At 45.0% G+C, this 23,516-nt stretch overlaps 2 non-coding genes across 2 annotated transcripts; one reads left to right on the plus strand and one right to left on the minus strand.

Moving 5' to 3' along the window:
• The first annotated feature begins 14,427 nt into the window (after nucleotides 1–14,427).
• Nucleotides 14,428–14,499, plus strand: trnag-ucc (transfer RNA glycine (anticodon UCC)). Its single transcript has one exon. It is a non-coding gene; the product is annotated as a tRNA-Gly (tRNA).
• Nucleotides 14,500–19,594: 5,095 nt separating this feature from the next.
• On the minus strand, nucleotides 19,595–19,668 carry trnan-guu (transfer RNA asparagine (anticodon GUU)). The gene has a single exon. It is a non-coding gene; the product is annotated as a tRNA-Asn (tRNA).
• Nucleotides 19,669–23,516: the final 3,848 nt, after the last annotated feature.

Consider the following 23,516-nt stretch of genomic DNA (forward strand, 5'->3'; position numbering starts at 1 on the left):
AGGGCAGGGCTCAGGCCCCAATCGACTTTATACCGGGGTCTGTGGGAGGAGCCACGGTCAGTGGGCGGAACCACAGGGGCAGTCAGCAGGGCGGGCGTGTCCAGACAGATAAATGTACTTCACCACATTCTGTACCCGTCAGTCTCTGGTACAGTGTCAGAGTGTGGGGATCATTCTGTACCTGTCACTCTATGGTACAGTGTGAGTTTGTGGTGTTCATTCTGTACCTGTCAGTCCCTGGTACAGTGTGAGAGTGTGGAATTCATTCTGTATCTGAGTCTCTGGTACAGTGTCAGAGTGTGGGGTTCATTCTGTACCTGTCAGTCTCTGGTACAGTGTCAGAGTGTGGGGTTCATTCTGTACCTGTCAGTCTCTGGTACAGTGTGAGAGTGTGGGGTTCATTCTGTACCTGTCAGTCTCTGATACAGTGAGAGAGTGTGGGGTTCATTCTGTCCCTGTCAGTCTCTGGTACAGTGTGAGAGTGTCTGTTTTGTTTAGCAACATTTGGCCAAATGGAATTCTGAACTATTTTGTAACCAGAGTAGCGTTCTCGCTCGGGAGTAATGGAAGTGCCGAAGTAATCGCCGAGATAAACCGTAGTCAATGAAAACAAGGTCGCAGTAAGATTAACCATTTACTGTTCACTCTTCACATTAACGTATGGTGAAAACTATTGATAAAACAATACAAGATTGATACAGTATTTGTTCCCTTCTTGATATCACATTTACATTGTAAATACTTGTAAAAGTAAACTACAACTACATTGCATTAAAGTGCAGAATACAGTCAGAATCTACCTACGCCGTGGACCACTTTAAATACACTTCAACACAAACTATCCGCAATTCTTTAACTAACGAAAACATAAACCTTATCGGCCGTCGTTACTTTTAATGGGATCGGCGTTAACATTTTAATTCAACATATCGATTATCTATTAACTTACAGCATTTCTCTCAGTGTGATTTCTAATGCTTACAAACAACTTCTTGCGCTGGTCTGATTTCTTGCTCTGGTCTCCCTCGTGCGAGCCCCTGCCCTTGTGTTGATCCCAAACCGGTATTTTCCCACAAGACGCGGCGAAACCGGATGTGACGTCATCGCATGCCGATATATTTTACAGGCAATGGACATACTTTAAACCATTCTAATTTTAACTAGAAAATACTAACAAATGAATTACTAAGCGAAAATATTATAAACTGAATAACCGCCATAAAGGCAACTCACTCCCCGCTTGACCTTCGTAAGGTCACAATGAACATAATACAAAACTTAGTCTCTAAATCAGTCATTATGTAGAAGTAGAATGACTTCTGCAACTGGCCTTTGGTAAATTTTCACATCGCCTTGGTCGGTAGTCTTCAGCTCGACCTTCCTGACATGTCCATCCCCACGAGTGAATGTAGCAGTGATTCTGGCCATTGGCCAGCTGTTGCGGATGATTTGCTTGTCCCTGAGCAGGACAAAGTCTCCAACTTGAAGATTCCTGCGGGGTTCTGTCCACTTTTGTCTGTGTTGCCACAAAGGTAGATATTACTGTCTCCAGCGAGACCAGAACCGATTTGCCAGAGCTTGGACTTGTCTCCATTGCTTTGTGTACAAATCCTTGTCTGAGAAATCTCCTGGTGGAGGAGGTGTTCCTGCCTTCTGTGTAGGGAGCATTGATGGCGAGAGTATGAAGGGGTTTTCTGAATCAGAAGACACAGGTAGGAGTGGTCGTGCATTTATAATGGCTGTGATCTCTGCCATTAGGGTGCACAGTACCTCGTGGGTCAATCGGGTGTGTTGCTGCATCTCAGATTTCCTTTTCAGGGTTTTTTGCAAGAGCGTGAACCGCTTGACTGCCTGCTCTTTGTTGTTTGGCAAGCACTGGCGTGGTTCTCTGAAGGGCAATGGGGCGACCCCATTATTTGCTTCATCTCTGAAGACCTTGGCGTCCTTTGTTTTTAAGAAAATGGCATCTTGAGCTGATTGAGCAAGTTTATTACCATTGTTACGTACTCGTGACACATGACAGTGGTGCCCTTGTCACGTAACTGGGGTTGAAGTTATACTGGACTTGAGGTAATGGTCTTGTGATGGTGGAATAACGTCATTTTCCTGCCAGTAGAGATCATGTGACAGGTTTTTTTTACAGGTTATAAAAGGAAGACCCCACCCTGTGAGGAGGGGCAGTTCGTGGCTGGATTTGCCAAGTTGACTTCATGCCACTGCGTGTTTTAAGTAATGACACAGTTTAGTTGAAAGATGAAGTTTTATTTAATGTCTAAAGTTTAAAATGTCATTGCCAGCAGGTTCTTTACGATTCTGCTAGTTCGAGACAGTGGAGAGTGAAGATCGAAGTTCGGAAGTTAAAGATCGAGGAGAATTGCTTTCTATGGTGAAACGGGGGCGACATTTGTTTGAGCCTTATTTGGAAGGACTTCATTGACTATCTTCATGTTAATCCCTGGGTAACCAGAAAAGATTGAAGGTAGTGAAGAAGGAAAGGTCAGTGCCTTTAAGCCGTTTCGTTTCATGAATTCTTCATGGGAAGTTCGACGTCGGGGATCGAAGCCAAGAGAATTTAAATCGTCTTATAAAGTCTCTCCTTTTAAATGGACTGTGAGCATATCGAACTTTTGGCAATATCACTTTAAAGAACTGTTTTTGCAATATCGCTTTAAGAACTGTTTGGGCTGCCGCACCGCAGCTGTTTCCGGTTACGTTAGTGTTTGTTTACTTTTGGGGGGGTTTGCTTTCTGTGTTTAATAAACGTGTTGTTTGTTACAAGAAACCCTTGCCGAACTCATATATCTATTGTTGCCTGAATACGTAACACCATGCTCAGTTTGAACGAGGACTGACTAACCCAGCGTCTCGTCAGTTACTTTACGTTTGTTGAAGCCTTGTCATGCTTCCTTAATACATGGGACACTTGTGCGGGGTTGGAAAATTGAATGGCTGCCACTCTCTAGCACATTGGTCTTGAGTGTGCTAACCGTCAGTTTGTGTACATTGCCAGGGCACACCTCTCCTATCACCACCCAGCCCAGATCCAGACGTTGCACAAAGGGGGCGTCGTGTGGTCCATTGACCTGCTGCCTAACCTTGTGCACTCGGATAACATCTCTTCCTAATAGCAGGAGTATTTCTGCTTTTGGATCCAGTTCTGGGATGTGTTTGGCGATGTGGTGGAGATGTGGCTGGTGTAGCACCGCACTTGGTGTCGGGATCTCAGTGCAGTTATTCAAGATTTCATTGCACTCTAAGAGCGGAGGGAGACAGATGACGACTTTACCATCCAGGGACTCGAGCTGGAAGCCTTCTGCCTTCCTTCCATGAGTTCCTACGTTGCCTGATCAGGCTATAAGGTAGTATGGGAACTGCTCACTCTCAATGTTGAACAACTTAAAGAACTCTGGACTGGCTAGTGAGCGATTGCTCTGATCATCTAGAATTACATAGGCTTTGATGGCCTTGTCTTTGGCTCCTTTAGGGTACACCTTAGTGAGGCAGATCTTCGAACAAGAACGGCTTGACTGAGCTTGACCGCAAACTTCTGTACAGCTCAAGCTGAGAACTGTTGTCCTGGAGTGAGCCTCTCCCTCCCCGCCGTCCTGTTGTGGGGGTGAAGGAGCGTTGTCGGTTTGCGTTGACAGGCCGGGATGCATGGCCCCATCGTGATTAGTGCTATCACATTCCGGACACTTCACGGCGATCGTACACTCTCTAGCAAGGTGAGAGGTTGAGGAACAGCATTTAAAACATATTCTTTTCTCCTTGAGAAGGGCCATCCTCTCTGCAAGGGGTTTTTCCCTAAACGTTCTGCATTTTCTGAGGGGGTGGGGTTTGTTATGCAATGGACAATTCTTGCTAGGGTCGTTGTTAGTTGTAAAGGCTTCAGTCTTGAGCACTGAGATGGGTTTATTGATGTTGAAAGTATTCGAAGAGGATCTACCTGGCTTGGTGTAAATCGTACTGCTTCCTGGACCCGTGAGGCTAGGGACATTTCGCTTCTTCGCCTCCTTGCACACAAACCTAGTGAGGTGCTTAAAGGGAGGAAAACGACCATCGTGGTCTTCCTTGTACTCTGAGGCAACAGACAGCCACCTGTCCTGCAGCCCAAATGGAAGTTTGTCCACGATTTGTCTAATCCCGGATGGAGTATCTAGGTATACTAGACCAGCTGAGTAGCCATCTTCTTTGGCGCCTTGGATCTCCATGAGTAAATCTCCGAGCTCCCTTAACTTAATGTGATCTTTGGCTGACACCTTAGGAAAGTTTTCCAGATGTCGATATAGCGTCGCTTCAATAATTTTGGGGGCCCCATAGGCCTCCCAAAGTCTCTCCCATGCTTCGCTTAAGGCTAGCTCGGGTTTGTTGATGTACACTGAACGTATGCGTCTCACCTGTTCGCATGATTCTTTTCCCAGTCATTTTGCCATAAGATCCAACTCTTGGGTTGTTCTGAGATGGACTCCATCGATAGCGTTGGTGAATGTGGAGTACCATGCACGGTAATTTTCAGGTTTATCATCAAACTGGTACAGTCCCGAAGTGACGAGATCCCGTCGTGCTAAATACTGCATCATGAGACCAACTGTAAGTGGCATGCGGGCTGGGGAAATACGATGGCGCGTATATTACTGAGGGCGTACATTTCTTATGGAATTTGCTGTCCTGAATTCGACCTCTGGATCTCTTCTCACTAAATCTTGTAGGTTTGGTGTTGAGAAGTATTTGTCGTCAGCTCTTTCATTCTTGACTTCATCGCGGAGTTGCGAGGGTAAATTGTCTTCCTCGTATGGATGTGATGCAATCGGGCCTCCCTGAGGTTCCTCATGACATGGGATGTTATCGAATACGTATGGAGAGGAAGGACGAGCCTTCCTGTCTATTTGAGATCGGACATAGTCGCTTGTGCGTTCCAATCTCGTCCTTTCTGAAGTAGATCTTACGTCGGTCAGATTCTGCAATCCTTCAGCTTCTTCTATGTACTCTGCTTCCACCTTGGCAGCTTCTTCTTCTCCTTCTAGCTCCAGCACTTCCAACTCTGCCGATATCCTTGCCTTTTCCAACTGGATTTCGGTTTCTCTGGCAGCCTTTTCCTTCTGGATTTCGGCTTCTTTGGCAGCCGCTTTCTTCTAGATTTCGGCTTCTTTGGCAGCCGCTTCCTTCTGGATTTCGGCTTCTTTGGCAGCCGCTTCCATTTTCAATTTTGCTGCTCGCTTGACGTAGCCCACCCGCACATGGGCGTCATCTGCTTTAGCTCCTGCCTGGGTGGCCTTACTTGATGATGCCCTACTGCCCTTGTCGCTGGGTGGCATCGACTTGATGCTAGATCGAGATGACATTGCAGCACTTGAAACACCTGATAATGCCGCTTTTTCACTGTAGCGTTCTCGCTCGGGAGTAATGGAAGTGCCGAATTAAACGCCGAGATAAACCGTAGTCAATGAAAACAAGGTCGCAGTAAGATTAACCATTTACTGTTCACTCTTCACATTAACGTATGGTGAAAACTGTTGATAAAACAATACAAGATTGATACAGTATTTGTTCCCTTCTTGATATCACATTTACATTGTAAATACTTGTAAAAGTAAACTACAACTACATTGCATTAAAGTGTAGCAAACAGTCAGAATCTACCTAAGCCATGGACCACTTTAAATACACTTCAACACAAACTATCCGCAACTCTTTAACTAACAAAAACATAAACCTTATCGGCCGTCGTTACTTTTAACGGGATCGGAGTTAACATTTTAATTCAACGTATCGATTAGCTATTAACTTACAGCGTTGCTCTCACTGTGATTTCTAATGCTTACAAACAACTTCTTGCGCGGGTCTGTTTCTTGCTCTGGTCTCCCTCGTGTGAGCCCCCGCTCTAGCGTCGATCCCAAACCGGTATTTTCCCACAAGACGCAGCGAAACCGATGTGACGTCATCGCATGCCGATCTATTTTACTGGCAACGAATATAGTTTAAACCATTCTAATTTTAACTAGAAAATACTAGCAAATGAATTACTAAGCAAAAATATTATAAACTAAATAACTGCCATAAAGGCAACACAACCAGTGTGCCCACAATGATCAGTGACGGGGCTCTGTCTGATCAGATTAAAACACACACAGGCTGATCAGATCGCTGATGACACGGATGTTGGTTCAGTTGTGGGTGGTGGGGTGAGACTTTGCCTCATTATTCAAAGGAGAATCTCAATGTATCGGAATCAGTTCGGGGAATGTTTACTGGACCAATACTGGCAGTGGACTGGCTGTCTGATCAGGGGAGTCTGGGCTTGTTCTCTTTGTTGGTACTACCTCCATGTACTTATGTACTGAGCGATCTGACAGGGTGTAATGTCAACAAAGGTTTTTCCCTGTACCTCGGGACATTCAAAAACAGTAAACCTGTAATGAAATGATATTGATAAAGCATGGGGGGAGAGGAAGCTTTCATCTGTGGGACTACTAGAATATTTAATAATCTGAACGAAAGCTGAGAGGATTGTTTTCTGAATCAATGCATCCTCAGACATTGGAAATCATGAACTGACAGCTTCTTGAGATCAGAATCCTTGAATGGTTTTAAGGGCGAGAGACTGGGATAGTTTACAAGGAAGGGGGTGAAATGCTCCCATGGGCAGATGGGAATATGATGTTGAAATGGGACAGCCGTGACATTAAATGACAGAGCAGGTGTGAGGGGCTAAGTGGGGCTCCTGCTCCTCATTTGGATGTGGGTGTGAGCCTGTGGTGTGCTGACAAGGACTGTCCACAGAGCTCCAGCAATTCCACCAGAGCTCCCTCCTCTGCCAATCTGTTCCTTCAGCCATCAAAAGCAAGTCTCTCATCCACTTTCTAAACCCATTGAATGCTCTGTCCTCCTCACCTGAGGGATCATTTCACATGCTCTCCAGGGGTCCTCTATCCCCGTATATTTCTCCACCTTCCACAAGGTACCATGTGCCTTCTGGCCTGGTTTGTGTTCCCCACCTGCATCACCTCACTTCTCCAGATTAAATTCCTCCTGCCTACCTGTCCAGTTCCCTGATACCTTCCACTTCCCTCCACAATGTCTCCCACATGGTCAATTATATCGGACAATAAATTCATTGCCAACTGAATACTTTTGGGAATATTTTATGAATCTGGGCTGAAATGTCCCTATCACACACCATCTCTGAAATTGCCTATATTTTTATATTTTAGTTCATAATCCAAGTCAGATTATTTGATGCCAAGATCAAGGGAGGCACTTATGTTGGTCCACAAATCAAGTAGGCCACCATTAACAGGAAATTCAAAGAACTTCTCGTGGGACTAGAGAAAATCGCATGGAAGGCATTAAAGGAAGTTGTTGAACAATTTCTCAGCAACTACAGTGTACCAAGCTACATGCAGATGGTTGATGACGTGCTTCATACCTACAAAACCATGAAGTGCAACATGTCTCTGAAGATTCATTTTTCGCATTCCCATTTAGATTTCTTCCTGAAAATCTCGGGGTTTCAGTGACGAGCATGGTGACAGGTTTCACCAGGACATTGCGGTCATGGAGAAATGTTATCAGGTCCACAAAGAATCTGCTGAAAAAGACTCCAAATTAAACTAACCCTGTCTGTCTTTACAACATCCGTACCCCTCCATTCCTGCACACTTGAAAAGCCGACGGAACACCATTCTCACCTTTGCTTCCACTCCCAACACAGGCCAAGTGTTCCATGCCCCCACCACTCTGCAAATCTAAAGCTTGCATATCAGCTTTGAACTTTACCTCCTCTCCAACTAAAGCTAAACCATGGGTGGGGATTTGGCATCTGGTCTCTGTCTCCACCTGCAGGACACGGTGGTGCAGTTTACAATGGAAATACTGACTGTCAGTGGTTCAACGTAACTGTTGTATTGGAAATGTGTGTCTGGGTCTTGGGCTCAGTCAGTGTGGGACTGAATGCCTCTGCTGTCTGAGACTGGAACGAATGAGCCGTCAGTGTCTCTGTGCTCTGCAACACACCTTGTGTGCGAGAGATGAGCCGCTGCTCTGTTGCTTGAGCCTCAGCAGGAGGGAACATTGGCATTGATTGAAGTCTTTCCTGCGGGTAGGAGAAGGAAACTGAGAGGTAAAAATCAGACACCGTGAGAAGCAACTGGTGCAGCCAGTGCCAGTGTGTGAGGTCACTCAGGGGCTGCAGCCCTCAGCTTTTTCTGAGCAGCAGACGGAGGCAAATCCAAAACAAGGAAGGGACAGACAAACCTCGCCAATTCCTGGCACCAATCCGGGAGGTGAACAGAGACAACACGCATTTCCACACAATTCTCCATGGGACTCACAACTCAGCAGACTCAGTGTCCAGTAACAACAGACATAGAGAAATGGGCAAATGGGAAAATGTCAGGGAGAGGAAGCATCAATGACAACTTCTCCTCACTCTGCCTCGCTCGACTCGGCCCACTCCCAGTGCAGAAATGAATTCTCTCTCCCCAATCACTCCATGTTCAACCTATAGGACCAAGGTCTCTGTAACTGGATCCATGACTTCCTAACTGGAATACAACTATCTCTGTGGATTGGAAATGACATCTGCAGCTCGCTGACAAATACCACAGGCGCTCCACAGGGTGCGTGCTTAGCTCACTGCTCTGCTGTCTCTACACACACAACTGTGTGGCTAGGCACAGCTCAAACATCATTAAGAAATTTGCTGATGATACAACCAGGGGAGGCAGAATTTCAGATGGTGACAATAGGTCGTAAAGCAGTGAGATGTGCGTACCAGTTAGTTGAGTGTTGTCACAGCGACAGCCTTGCACTCAACGTCAGCAAGACCAAAGAGCTGATTGTGGACTTCAGGAAAGGTAAGAGGAAGAAACACAAACCAATTCTCATCAAGGGATCAGAAGTGGAGAGCGTGGACAATGGCAAGTTCTGGGTGTCAACATCTCTGATGATCTAACCTGGAAGCAACATATTGATGCATTTATAAACATGGCAAGGTAGCGTCTATATTTCATTAGGAGTTTGAGGAAATTTAGTTTGTCAACTTCAACAACTAAAAACTTCTACAAATGTGCATTCTGACTGGCTGCATCTCCATCTGGTATGGGGGGGGGGGTGGGCTACTGCACAACATCAAAATAATTTGTAGAAACTTGTAAAACTAGTCAGCACTATCATGGTCAGAGCTTCGGTATTATCCGACATCTTCAAGGAGCGGTGACTCAGGAAGGCTCAGACCATCACTAAGGATCCCCAGCACCGAGGACATGCCCTTTTCTCACTGTTGTAGCAGTGTGCTACATGCAGCACTAAAATTACGACACGGAGTCAGTAACTGCGGTCGAAGAAAAACTTTATGCGAAATACCCAGACTTGCTTCTAAGCCTCCCTCAACCTGCCCCCCGCCCCCATGGCGCAGAGGCTCCAAAGCTCTGTGCTCGCAAACCCCCGTAGGCTATCTCCCTTAGCCAGAACGCTGGCTAATTGTGAGCCGGTTCGGATGTGCCAGGAAATGGGTCGCCACACTGTTACCATTGGGAAGGAGGTGCAGAAGGCTGAAGACACACACACATTGATTCAGGAAAAGTTTCCTCCCTTCTGTCAACTGAATTCTGTATGCTCAATGGCCATTTGCCTATGAGCACTACCTAACTACTTTTTTCTTTTAATTTATGTTATTTTGCACTACATATTTTAACATAAATAGTTAATGCTTAATGTATCTCAGGATTTTCTCTATATTAATTTATCATGATTTCATTGTGCTGCTGTACAGTTCACATATTTCACAACATCTGCCAATGATATCATCAGCATATAAAGCCAAACCAATCGCAGGCCCACCACCATTAAGAATATCATTAACCATCAGATTAAACAACATTGAACTGATAACACTATTCTGGGGAGGGAGACACGTTCCTCTCCACAAACTGTGATGACACTCTTTTCACATACCCTCACTCTACATGACCACCCAAACAATAAAAAATGATATCCATTTGAAAACCTCCCACCAATAGCAAACTTACTGAGTCCAATCAAAAGCCTCTCCCTCCATAGGATATCATAAATTGTTTCAATGTCCAAAAACACTGCAACTACTGATTCTTTCAGTGTAAAAAGATTCCCAAATATCATTCCCAGTAGTACAGGGGCATCATAGATCTCCCTTTATGAAACCCACATTGGGAGTGATGAAGTGATTCTCTCCTCTCCAAAACAATCATCAGCCGAATTGCTGTCATTTTTGTCATTATTTTACACAGTGAAGATGTGACAGCAACAGTGCTGTCACAACTGGACAGCATCGGATCCTTCCCATATTTTACAATTGACTTCACCACAGACCTCTTCCAGTCTCCTGCGAACATTCCATGCTTCCAGACCTCATAAAACTCAAGCAACTTCTTTTGGGCTGCCTCAGGGAGATACTGGAGTATATGATGGCTTCCCATATCCTGTCCTGGGCTGTAGTACTTGTCCTATTGACAGCAAGTTTCAATTCAGCAAACGTAAAGTCATCATCCATGGCAATCTCAAACGCCTCTTGTTTGTCAAAAATCTTCCCACTGTTCATCAAAATACACTCTTGTTTCTTAATATACTCATCCCCTAAATTATCTGGTCTGTGTCTTTTTATAAATGTATTTTGCAGAAATTCTGCCTTTTCTTTGTCTATTGCAGCCAAATTTCCATTTTCCACCAATACTGGAATCCGGTTATACCCTCTGACACCATTCATTTTTTTCAGCATTCTCCACACCACTCCCAGGCCAGTTTCCTTCCCAACTGTTCAGTAAAATCCCTTCCAAGCTGCTTTTTTAGCATTCCTAATAACTCTCCTTGCTATTGTTCTTCTCCTCACAAATGCATCAGCAAAGCCTCTTGCATTGACCTGCATGGCAAAACACAAAACGCCCCTCTCCAGTCTCTGATGGCCTCTGATCATTCCTGTGTCCAACGAGGAATATGTTCTTACCAGCTCTGCTGGACACCTGCTTGATGGGCAGGTCCACAGAATCCAGAAATTACACTCTGTTAGTCTTCTTCCATGGTACTGCCTAGAGACAATTGATCAAATGATTTCTCACACTCAAAAGAATTTTCCCCTGTTTCCTCTCTTAAAACAACTTTTAGTTCCACGACTCATATTCTGAAAGTGAACTTTGTCCCCTACAGTACACATAACTAGAAAATGATTACTCCCCATAGCATCAGCTCTTACATCCCAGCTACAGTCCAGCAAGTAGAGCACAGATAAAAGTCAAGTGCAGACAAGAACCACACCTTTGGCACTATCCACTCATATCTCTCTTCCATCATTTAAATAGACTAAATCAGATTCTTCCAGACACTTATCTAATGCAGTCCCATTATTCTTACTGCCACAAAGACCAGTATGTGCGTTAAAGTCACCACAAAAAATAATTTTACCAGAATTAATTCAGAGCATTCTCCACAACCCTTCCACAGACTGGATTATAAAAGCTCATAATTTTGATACCTCCATGTGGATAAAATAATTCAATAATTATGCATTCATTATTCTTTGGAGAAGGCAGAATTCTTTACAATAAACCTTTCTTCAGAACGGTAAAACCCCTCCCCCACTGCTCTGTGTTTAGCCCACAAACTCATAACCCGGAATATTAAACAATAAATGTGATTGCAACAAGTTTCTTGTACACAGATAACACTTAAGGGAACACCGAAACAGATTCTTAAAATTCCTCTCCGTTGAGTAAGATACTTCATGCATTCCAATGAAAAACTGTAATTTGATAGGAAAATATCAATGTCTAGCACTCTGTGTAGAATTATCTTCCACCACCAGCCCATTCCCTCTACTATCATCCCCCAATTACCCTCCACCACTAGCCTATTCTATCTACTATCATCCTCCAAATACCCTCCACCACCAGCCCATTCCCTCTACTATCATCCCCCAATTACCCTCCACCAGCCCATTCCCTGCTATCATCTTCCAATTACCCTCCACCACCAGCCCATTCCCTCTACAATCATCCTCCAATTACCCTCCACCAGCCCATTCCCTGCTATCATCTTCCAATTAACCTCCACCACCAGCCCATTCCCTCTACTATCATCTTCCAATTACCCTCCACCAGCCCATTCCCTCTACTATCATCCTCCAATTACCCACCACCACAAGCCCACTCCCTCTACTATCCTCCAATTAACCTCCACCACCAGTCCATTCCGTCTACTATCATCTTCCAATTACCCTCTACCAGCCCATTCCCTCTACAATCATCTTCCAATTACCCTCCACCACAAGCCCATTCCCTCTCTATTATTCACTATTTTCACCTTCCGAGCTCCTTGAGCCTTTTGTAAAACTGGGCAACCTAAGTAATCCGCTTCCTCGAGTGGTACGTACGGTCAGTGCTGAGGTGTGGATCAGAAACATGGGCCTGAAGAAAGCTGACATGACATGAAAGCATGCGCACAGTTGCAGCATCTCGCCTCAGCACCGACATCGCAATCCGCATATTCCTGTTCACCTCCGCATATTCCTGTTCACCTCCGCATTTCGCACATCGCTATTTCCCGCCACGAGAAGCAGAAACACGCCCCACCCTTTGGCATTTACAAACCCGCAACGGTGGAGGGTCAACCCGTCTGACAGATTAACTAATGCAGCCTAAACATACTTTTCAACGGTAGCCATTCAGCAGAAAAACACAACGTAACAGGGAAACCCTTCCCTTTCTCTCCAAGTCTGTAATCTCTTAGCCAAAGCTACCTTACCCCCTCTCAGGTTGTCCCACTATCCTACACACACACACACACACACACACACACACACACACACACACACACACACACACACACACACACACACACACACACACACACACACACACACACACACACAGATCTGAAATGACACCCGAACCTCGTTTTCCCCACCAATGTACTGACAATTTTGCTTCCGTCCGGAGTCTGCATTTTCAGTATTTTCTCCTGTTGTTTCAAATCTACACACGTAGTCTACTCCCGCTCATTGCTCTGACATATTGCTGACGTTACCAATATCCTTCTGAATATCCTTAGTTAATCTACCGGGATGAAGACGCTTATCACAAAAAAGATATAAAATTAATCATTACCGTGAACTCGACAGCATCTTCTATCCCAGTCCTTCTTCCCTTACCGGGCGATCCTCCTCATCCAATCCCGTCCCTCCCGACTCATTTTCCTTTTATTTCTTGCCAAAATCCATTCTATTCTATCACTGAACTCCCCATCTGAATTTCCCATCATCGGCTCCTCTCAGTCACATTACAGGTGGTCAAACCGCCGGCACCTGTCGCTGTCGCCCCACCACTCTCCGGTTGTCTCCCCCTCGCCCTGTCACCGGTCTTCCAGAACCCAGTTCCGATTTCTGGTCCGAGGTGTCCCCCGGATCTCCCCGGCTCACCTCCTCAATTTACCGCTTCGGGCCCGGGTCCTCACCACTCACGGCTGATTCCAAGGCGCCGCCTGCCGATGGGTGAGGGAATGGGACTGCGCATGTCTTCAGCTGTGCACTGTCAATCAGATCTAGTGGCGGAGCCTCACTGCGCATGCGTTCGAGCAATTCATAGGTCCACTTGGATTGTTCTCTGCCAAGTGTCCCTTTGCCTGTCTTCTCCACACAGTCATGCAGACATACTGAAGGAGACGTGCTCACAGCAATAGCCCCGGTTTAATGTGTTCGGAGTGACGGATTCGGGACACTGTGTAACTCGGAACGGCGCTTAGATACCGACTCGCTAAGGGAATGTCTGGGGAAAGAGGTTGAAACCAACGGCCCATGTTCTCGGGAAACTCTCCCGTCCCATAGTCTCAATGATCACTTCAACACCTTATATTTGAAGCAGGAAACGGTGTCCCGATCGGGTGTCTCCCACATGACAGGCGGGGTTTCTCACCACTATACTAACGAGGAATATACAAGAATATGAAATCTGCCGCACGTTTTCAGTGTACAGAGTCACCCTGACGTTTGTTTGTTGAGTGTGGATCTGGCGCTTTTCACACATCCCCTTCTCACTGTGTAACTGGAGGGGTACCGGGATTCTTTAGCGATCCCGTCACTTACTGTGTTCAAGGGCTCCCATCAGCGTGCGGTTTGAAAGGACAATTCCAATCAGGATTTGTTTATCCATTTGGTGATGCGTGAGGTAGGGAAGGATCCCATTAGTAGGGTCTACGACTCGGTTCTAACTCAGTCTGATTCTTGGAGTATGCCCGCTGTGGGTTGTATAACTCCGGTTTGTTGGTGATGGCGACATTAATTTACCGGAACAGGACCTGCAGCAGAGTGAGGAATGTCCCGACAGACAGCAGCTTGGAGACTGATGGAGTCACACGGAGCTATGGAAAACGCCTCACTACTCAAATCCTTTGCAACATCATTGAGCGATGGTGGTATAGTGGTGAGCATAGCTGCCTTCCAAGCAGTTGACCCGGGTTCGATTCCCGGCCATCGCAGGTTGTACAGTTTTAGACTACAGAACAACTAAACCTCTTACATTGACACGGTCTACGCGGAACTCCAAGGGCCGAGTAATGAATCACGCTAATTGACGCTGCGAGTTTAAGATTGGTTCATTAGTTATCGTTCACTGTGTCGTGGATCAGAGATGGAATTAACGTCGCTCAAGAGTTTCCCGTTAAATCCTGTTCTGGCTCTATTCCGCAAGAATGGACACTTCACAGGAAGGATCGGCAGGATTTATAAAGCGTTGCCCGGACGTTGCCTGATCAAAGTATTTGAGCTTTCATTGGGATGTCAGGGCCTAGCCCTAGAGGAAACTTGACCGAATTATGAGGCAGAAAGTTATGAGAGACTGGGCAACACGAGTGAATCTGCAGATGCTGGAAATGAATAAAAACACAAAATGCTGGCAAATCTCAGCAGGCCAGACAGCATCTATGGGAGGAGGTAGTGACGACGTCTGCCAGCATTTTGTGTTTTTATGAGAGACGTAGATTGGGCAGAGTCAGAATTTGTTCTCAGGGTAAGGATTTGAAATTCTAACGGGAGTGAATGTAAGGTCGGAGTGGGAGAGATGTGCGGCTCACGTTTTCAGACGGAGTGGGGCGGGTGCTTGGAACAGGCTGCCAGGTTCAGAGACGGAAGGGTGTACGATGTTCTTAGATCGGTACATGTGCAGCGACATGGATAGAGGCTCGAAGAGAAAATCGCAGGTGATGGAAATCCAAGCAACACAGAAAATGTTGCAGGAAGTCAGCAGGCCAGGTAGCAGTGGGGTGGGGGTGTCTGTTAATTAAAGACCTGAAACTTTGATTGGTGAAAGAGATACTGGGCTGGATAACAGGGAAGGGGAGAAGGCCATGGAAGAAATAAAAGGGGGAGGAACACCAGAGGGAGGTGACGGACAGGTAATGGATAAGGCCAGAGATGGAAAAGAGAATGGGGCTTCGTGAAGGAGGGGGCATTACCGGACGTTTGAGAAATCGATGTTCATGCCATCAGGTTGGAGGCGACCCAGACGGAATATAATGTGTTGCTCTTCCACCCTGAGTGTAGCCTCATCGTGACAATACAGGAGACCTCGGGCTAATGGGCTATTTTGTCGGAACTGGAATGGGAAGTGGAATTAAAATGGGTGGCCACTGGGAGATCTCGCTTGTTCTGGTGGACGGAGTGTAAGGTGCTCACTGAAGTGGACTCCTAATCTGTGTCGGGTCTCACCGATATACAGGAGGCCACACTGGACAAACTGGACACGGTAGATGATCCTGAAAGACTCACAGCTGAGGTGTCCCCTTACTTGGAAGGATTTCTTGGGGCCCGGAATGGTAATGAGGGCGGATGTGTAGGGGCACTTGTTTCACTTGCAACGATGAGGGCCAGGAGAGAGATCAGTGGGATCCCTGCAGAAAGTAGAGGGGGGGAGGAAAAATGTGTTTCGTGGGGGGATCCCGTCGGAGATGGCGGAAGTTACCGAGAATTGTGTGCTGGAGGCGGAGGCTGTCGAGAGGGGGAGGTAGGTGACCTCAAGACGAACCCTATCCTGGCAGAGGGTGCGAGTATGGGGTGAGGGCAGACGTGAGCAAAATGGGAGAGATTCTGCTGAGGGCAGCTTTGAAAAAAGAACACGATATCTCATTTGCTCTTGAATGAAACTCCTGCGGACACGGAGGAATTGAGAGAAGGGACTGGCATTGTTACAAGTAACGGGGTCGGAAGAGGTGTAGTCCAGGTTGCTGTGGGAGTCTGTGGTTATAACAGGCATCAGGAGACAAGCTGTCTGCAGAGATAGAGACAGAGAGATCGAGAAAAGGGAGGGAGGTGTCCGATAGGGATCAGGTAAACTTTTGGGCTGGGTGGAAGTTACAAGCAAAGCTGATGAAGTGGACAAGTTCCACGCGGGTGCAGAAAGAACCGCAATGCTGCCGTTTATGTATGTAGTACAGGAAAAGTGAGGGAGCGATATCAGTGTTGGCTTGGAACAGAGACTGGTCCACGTAACCGACAAACAGGCAAGCACAGCTGGGACCCATGACAGCGTCCGTGGCTACACCGTGTGTTTAATGGAAGTGGGAGGACGTTCGGCCGGAAGGAGGTGAACGGTGGTAGAGGGCAGCTGGCTGGGTTTGTTATCCAGATGGAAGCGGAGAGCTTTGAGACCTTCCCGGTGCGGGGGGTGTGGAGTTGCTGGACGTGTATAGGGTTTGGACATCCATAGTGAAAATAAGATGGTCGAGGAACGATGTGGGATGAAACCAATTAGACTCCAACTGAATGACCAAATTAAATCAACACCAGGACGTTACACCCGGCAAGTCGGTTAGTTCCAAGGATGTCGCTTGAGGCAACGCACACTTATGGACAAAGAGAAGCGGAACTTACACACTCATTGAACCATAGAACATTACAGCACAGAAACAGGCCTCTTGGCCCTTCGTGGATGTGCCGACGCAGTTTTCTGCCTAGTCCCACTGACCTGCACCTGGGCCATATCTCTCCAAACCCCTCTCATCCATGTACCTGTCCAAGTTTTTCTTAAATGTCAAAGTGATCCCGCATTCACCACTTCATCTGGCAGCTCATTCCACACTCCCACCAGTCTCTGCGTGAAGAAGCTTCCGCCAATGATCCTTTTAAACTTTTCCCCCTTCACCCTTAACCCATGACCTCTGTTTTTTTTCTACACTGGCCTCAGTGGAAAAAGCCTGCTTGCATTCACTCTGTCTATACCCATCATAATTTTATACACCTCTATCAAATCTCCCCTCATTCTTCTACGCTCCAGGAATAGAGTCCTAACCTATTCAACCTTTCTCTGTAATTCAGTTTCTCAAGTCCCGGCAACATCCTTGTAAACTTTCTTTGCACTCCTTCAGTGTTATTAATATCCTTCCTGTAATTCGGTGACCAAAACTGCACACAATACTCCAATTACGGTCCCACCAATGTCTTATACAACCTCACCATTACATTCCATCTCTTATACTCAATACTTTGATTTATAAAGGCCAATGTACCAAAAGCTCTCTTTACAGCTCTATCTACTTGTGACGCCATTTTTAGGGAATTCTGTATCTGTACTCCCAGATCCCTCTGTTCTACTGCACCCCTCGGTGTCCTACCATTTTCCTGACAGAAGGATATCATGCACCCCGGGTATTATCTGTTTTCCCTTCTTCTATCTAGCTGAAGGTCCAAGCTCATGGGTAGCTTCAACTCCGCTGTTCTGTTGCCTGAATGGTGTCCGAGTACAATAAGATGGACCCTTGACCTCACAATCTACCCGTTATGATGCGACACCTGATTATTTACCTGCACTGTGCTTTCTCTGTCGCAGTTACATTGTATTCTGCATTCTGTTATTGCTTAACATTGTTCTCGCTCTTTTCTTTTTACAATATTTTTATTCAGAAGAAAAAAACACGATTTACGGCGTGCAAGACATTGATGCATCTCAACATAACTTGTGTACATTCATATATTGTAATAAAATTGATCAAAATGTTCTAGCAATAGACATAAAGGTATACCACTCTGTAATCAAAATTTTAAAGATAGGTCATACATCATAAAATATTTTTTATATAAAAAACAGTCAACCCCCTACCAACCCAACTACCAAAGAAAACAGCTGATGGATGATAATGGATAATTAGAAAAAAAACATATTCGCTTAAGAAGAGAAGATAAAAATATACATAAAAGTCTGTGGACTGTTAAACTTTATAAGTTGGAAAAGTAATTTAGGAAAGGTCCTCAGATAGCATAAAAAAGATTGTTTCGAATTTAAGACTGAGCAGCGGATCTGTTCTAAATTTAAATAAGACATAATATCACGTAGCTATTGAAGATGTGTAGGAGGGGTAGACTCCTTCCATTTCAGCAAGATTGCTCTTCTTGCTAAAAGAGAAGTAAAAACTAAAACCTGTAGGTTAGGAGTATTTAAAGTTATATCTTCATTTGCAATAATACCAAACAAGGCAGTAAGGGGATTTGGGTCAAATTGGACCCTATACTTCCCGCCAAAACTTTTCAATTTTAGGGCAAAACCAAAACATATGAATTAAAGAGGCATCAGCAGGGTTGCATTTATTACAAAGTGGAGAAACATTCGGATAAGAACTGGACAGCTTCTGTTTAGAAATGTAAGCTCTATGAACCACTTTAAAGTGTAGAAGAGAATGACGAGTACAGAAGGATGATTTATTAACCCGTTGAAGAATTTTATTCCATCTATCATCAGAAATCTGACAATCTAGGTCATCCTCCCAAGAAATAAAGAGATGGGTGGGTTAGCCCTACCCAATTTTAGGTTTTACTATTGGGCTGCCAATATAAGGAATATTACTTTCTGGTCCTACTATATTTATCGTAAAGATTGCCCAGCATGGGTCTCCTTAGAAGTTAATTCTGTAAAAAAATTCCTCTATTGTCTTTCTTCTTGGATCATACTCTTCTTTTTCAGCAAATGAAATAACAGAGAACATAATTGTTAAGCAAACTTTAAGGATTTGGTCTCAATTTAGGAAATTTTTTGGTTTAGCGAATTTTTCATTATCAACTCCCATTCTCCTTAATTATTTTTTTATCCTTTCCATGACTGACAAATTCTTTAAGGATTGGGATGAACTGGGCATTAAATGATTTTGAGACCTGTTTATCTCAGGATCTCTTGCTTCATTTGACCAATTGTCAACTAAATTTGCACTCCCAAAAACACATTTTTACAGATACCTTCAAATTAGAGATTTCTTACGTTCCCAATTAACTACTTTTCCAATAGGTCCTGATAGAAATTTACTGGACGATCTTTTAAATTTTAAACCCTTTGTTAATGGTTCTAATACTGGTATCTAGATTCTAGACAAGACTTTTTAGATAAAATAAAAAAAAGCTTGGGAGGAGAACATTGTTCTCTCTCAATACACTGTGGAATGATTTGATCTCTCTCTGTATCTCGGTACGCCACAACAAACATTTTATATGCCCCTGAACGTGGTGAGGCAGTAGCAGAAACGCCGATCTCCGGACAGCGCAGTGTTTCCCAGCGGGCAATACAACGCACAGCAAAAACTGCTGGATTACTAGCGTCCCCGGGTGGGCTCGAACCACCAACCTTTCGGTTAACAGCCGAACGCGCTGACCGATTGCGCCACAGAGACTATCTCGAAAAGGCTTCAATAAAAGGTCCACTCCAGTTTGCAAGACGGTGACTAACAATCGATACTGTGACCCGGCTTTTCACGGTCTACATGAATGGTTTGCACCAGGGGGTGACGGACTACTTAAAACTGAAAACGCTGAAACCACATATGTTTTGAGAGGCAGGTTTTGAAGCATATCAGCTCTTGTCTGAATGGTGACTTGCATCCTCTCTAATTCACCTACTGAAGCAACAGCAGATGTGTCTCGTTGGCTCTTTACACAACTCTGGGACATCCAGACAGCAAAGAAGCAAACATCTGGATAAACTTTATTGACTACAGCTCAGCATTTAACACCACCATCCCCTCAAAACTAATCAGCACACTGCAAGACATGGGCTTCAATACCCACTTGTGCGATTGGTTCCTGGATTTCCTCAGTGGCAAACCACAGTCAGTTCGGATTGGCAAAAACATCTCCTCCACAATCTCTGTCAGCACAGGAGCTCCACAGGGACGTGAGCTTAGCCCCCAGCTCCACTCACTTTCGATCTATGACTGTGTAGCTAAGGACAGCTCCAACACCATATACAAGTTTACAAACATGCGGGATCTCCCAGTGGCCACACATTTTAATTCCACGTCCCATTCCCATTCTGATATGTCAATCTATGGCCTCCTCTACTGTCGAGATGAAGCCACATTCAGGTTGGAGGAACAACACCTTATATTCTGTCTGGGTAACCTCCAACCTGATGGCATGAAGACTGATTGCTCTAACTTCCGTTAATGCCCCTCCTCCCCTTCTTACCCCATCAGCTATTTATTTATTTATTTATTTATTTGTTTGTTTATTTATTGTTTGTTTGTTTGCTTATTCATTCGTCCATCTACTTATTTATTTATTTATCTATTGTTTTCACCCTTTTCCCTCTTTTTCCTTTTTTTCTCCCTCTGTCCCTTTCACAATCACTCCTTGCCTGCTGTCCAGGTCCTTCTGGTGCTCCCCTACCCCTTTCTTTCCCTCAGTCTCCCGTCCAATGATCCTTTCCCTACTTAGCTGTGTATCCCTTTTGCCAATCAACTTTCCAGCTCTTAGCTTCCTCCCTCCCTCACCGGTCTTCTCCTATCATTCCACATCTCCCCCTCTCCCTCCCACTTTCAAATCTCCTACTATCTCTTCTTTCAGTTGGTCCTGACTCAGGGTCTCGGCCCGAAACGTCGACTGTACTTCTTCCTATAGATGTTGTCTGGCCTGCTGCGTTCACCAGCATTTTGTCTGTGTTACAAGTTTACTGATTACACTACTGTTGTGGGCTGTATCAAAGGGAGTTATGAATTATCATACAGGAGGGAGATCGAAAATTTGGCGGATTGACATAATAACAACAACCACTTACTTAATGACAGTAAACCAAGGGACTGATTGTGGACTTTAGGAGAGGAAACGTGACGAACTGAGTTGGAGAGAGTCAGTAACTTTAAATTCCTGACCTGTACTGGACCTTATACAATGAAAGCACAACAGCACCTGTACTTGCTCAGGACTCTGCGGAGGTTCAGCATGTCATTGAAAACCTTGGCAAGCTTCTATAAATGTGTGGTGGAAAGTGTGCTGACTGGCTGTAATACAGCCTGGGAAAGGAACATAGTGGAACATAGGCCTTTGATTGGAGAATACCATAATGGTAGTGGATTCAGCCCAGGTATATCACAGTTAAAAAATGCATTACCACTGAGCACTTACACATGAAATATTGCTGTAGAAAAGCAACATAAATCATCAAAGATCCTCACCACCCAGACAATGCACTTTTCTCACTGCTACCATCAGGCAGAAGGTACAGGTACCTCAGGACTCGCAGCACCAGGTTCAAGAACAGTTACTACCCCTCAACCATCAGGGGATTGAACAAAAGCGGATAGTTACATTCATTTCTGGATTGTGTTATATCGTTAATTCATGCTCCATATTTATTGCTATTTAGTTTTCTGCATTTGCACAGTTTGATAACAGTTTATAGTTCCTCATATTTACAGTTCACAGTTACTGTTCTATAGTTTTGCTCAGAATACCCGCAGAAAAAGAAACTCAGCGTTGTATCTGGTGACACGTCTGTATTGTGAGAATAAATTTTACTTTGTACTTTGGGCTACATGGTGACATATGCGTATTGTAATAACAATTTACTTTGGATTAAATTTTTGGCTTTGCAATATTTTTCCGTAACTTTCTTTTTTCATGAAATTCCAAGTGATCTTGTTCCAATGTTTTTTTACCCAAAATTATAAAAGATCATTGAAACAAAAATATACAAAATACAAACATTAAGTATTTATAAGACCGAGGAGTCAAATTACAATATGAATATTACTGTCTATAACACACTGAATTCCCGAGGGAGGGAGAGGGGTCACCATTCACCGAAATCCCCCACTATTCCCACTCTGTTTACAATTCTCAGAAGTTTTTCAGCGGCTCCACTGATTGACAGCTTCCTCTGCCCCGCCCCCGGGCTGCTGACTTACGTCACGTGACAACACGGTACGGCCGGCACGTGACGAGTTGACGTCACAGAGGTTTTACCGAAGTCGTTGCCAAGGGAACGGTCCGGAATGGCGGTCACTGGGCTGCGGTTAAGTGGAGTCGATCTTGTTCGGGATTCGGTCTCCACTGTGGGAATCGGCCTCTCCTCTTCCTGCCCCCGGAACAGTGAGTGTCTGTCAGCGCCTCACCGCACCGGCTCTCTGCCTCAGGTACAATATTTAAACCATATTTGCACAGTTACATGGATAGGAAAGGTTGAGAGGGACACGGGCCTAATGCAGGCGGATGGGACGAGTTCAGGTCGACAACTTGGTCGGCGTGGATGAGTTTTACCGAAGGGACGGTTTCAGTTCTGTATAAATCACTGACTCTATTTTGGGAGGTTAATTCTGGATGTCAGCTATTCTCTGTGTGAAATAGTTACCCCTCAGATCCCCTTTAAATGTGTCTTTTACAGTTCTGTACAATTCTAACAGACAATAGACAATAGGTGCAGAAGTAGACCATTCGGCCCTTCGAGCCTGCACCACCATATTGAGATCATGGTTGATCATCTACTATCAATACCCGGTTCCTGCCTTGTTCCCATTTCCCTTGATTCCCCTATCCATAAGATACCTATCTAGCTCCTTCTTGAAAGCATCCAGAGAATTGTCCTCCACTGCCTTCCGAGGCAGTGCATTGCTGACCCTCACAACTCTCTGGGAGAAGAGGTTTTTCCATAACTCTGTCCTAAAAGACCTACCCCTTATTCTCAAACCATGCCCTCTGGTACTGGACTCTCCCAGCATCTGGAATATATTTCCTGCCTCTATCTTGTCCAATCCCTTAATAATCTTATATGTTGCAATCAGATCCCCTCTCATCTCCTTAATTCCAGCGTGTACAAGCCCAGTCTCTCTAACCTCTCTGCGTAAAACAGTCTGGACATCCCAGGAATTAACCTTGTGAATCTACGCTGCACTTCCTCTACAGCCAGGATGTCCTTCCTTAACCCTGGAGACCAGATCTGTTCAAAATAGTCCAGGTGTGGTCTCACCAGGGCTCTGTAAAAATGCAAGAGGATTTATTTGCTCTTGTACTCAATTCCCTTTGTAATAAAGGCCAACATTCCATTAGCCTTCTTCACTGCCTGCTGCACTTGCTCATTCACCTTCAGTGACTGATGAACAAGGACTCCTAGATCTCTTTGTATTTCTCCCTTACCTAACTCTACACCGTTCAGATAATAATCTACCTTCCTGTTCTTACTCCCAATGTGGATAACCTCACACTTATTCACATTAAACGTCATCTGCCAAGTATCTGCGCACTCTCC

This window comes from Hypanus sabinus, chromosome 31, assembly GCF_030144855.1.
Source record: "Hypanus sabinus isolate sHypSab1 chromosome 31, sHypSab1.hap1, whole genome shotgun sequence".
Classification (NCBI taxonomy): Eukaryota; Metazoa; Chordata; class Chondrichthyes; order Myliobatiformes; family Dasyatidae; genus Hypanus; species Hypanus sabinus.